The sequence below is a fragment of the Penaeus chinensis genome, chromosome 10, assembly GCF_019202785.1.
Source record: "Penaeus chinensis breed Huanghai No. 1 chromosome 10, ASM1920278v2, whole genome shotgun sequence".
NCBI lineage: Eukaryota > Metazoa > Arthropoda > Malacostraca > Decapoda > Penaeidae > Penaeus > Penaeus chinensis.
The window spans coordinates 2,330,038-2,331,252 of record NC_061828.1 but is presented as its reverse complement, the minus strand read 5'-3'; positions in this window follow the sequence as shown (position 1 = coordinate 2,331,252).

Genomic DNA, 1,215 nt, shown 5'->3' with positions numbered 1-1,215 from the left:
TGCAAATGTGTGTGTACATGTGTATGTATATGTGTGTATGCACTCATGTGTGTGTTTGTGTGTGTTTGTTTGTGTGTGTGTGTGTGTGTGTGTGTGTGTGTGTGTGTGTGTGTGTGTGTGTGTGTGTGTGTGTGTGTGTGTGTGTTTGCATATACATATGTGTGTGTATGTGCATATGTGTGTGTGAATGTGAGTGTGTATGTGTATATGTATGTGTATATATATATGCGTGTATATGATGTGTGTACTTATGTAGGCATGCACTTGTGCGCTAATATGTGTGCAAATGTGTTTCCTAGTATGTGTGTATATGATGTGTGTGTGTGTATGTCTATGTACATATGTGTATATGATGTGTGTAGGTATGTATATGTACATGTGTGTATATGATGAGTGTGTAGGTATGCATATGTGCATGTATGTATATGATGTGTGTGTAGGTATGTATATGTACATGTGTGTATATGATGTGTGTGTAGGTATGTATATGTACATGTGTGTATATGATGTGTGTGTAGGTATGTATATTATACATGTGTGTATATGATGTGTGTGTAGGTATGTATATGTACATGTGTGTACAAGTCTGTGTGTTTGTACAAGTCTGTGTATGTACAAGTCTGTGTGTATGTACATGTGTGTACAGGTCTGTGTATGTACATGTGTGTGTGTACATGTCTGTGTGTAAGTACATGTGTGTACATGTCTGTGTGTAAGTACATGAGTGTACATGTATGTGTGTATGTACATGAGTGTACATGTCTGTGTGTATGTACATGTGTGTACATGTCTGTATATGTAAATGTGTGTGTACATGTCAGTGTGTATGTACATGAGTGTACATGTCTGTGTGTATGTACATAAGTGTACATGTATGTGTGTATGTACATGAGTGTACATGTCTGTGTGAATGTACATGTACACACACCCACACACATGTACACACCCACACACATGTACATTCATTCACACACATGTACACTCACCCACACGCATGTACATACACATACAAACACATACACACACGTACACACACACGTGCACATATGTACATAAACACACAGACGTGTACACACATGTACATACACACAGACATGTACTCACATGTACATATACATAAACATGTACACATGTACATACACACACACACGTATGAATGGTGAACACACTCTACCGTGTTGATACTATGGTAGAAAAACTCACAATGTTAAACTA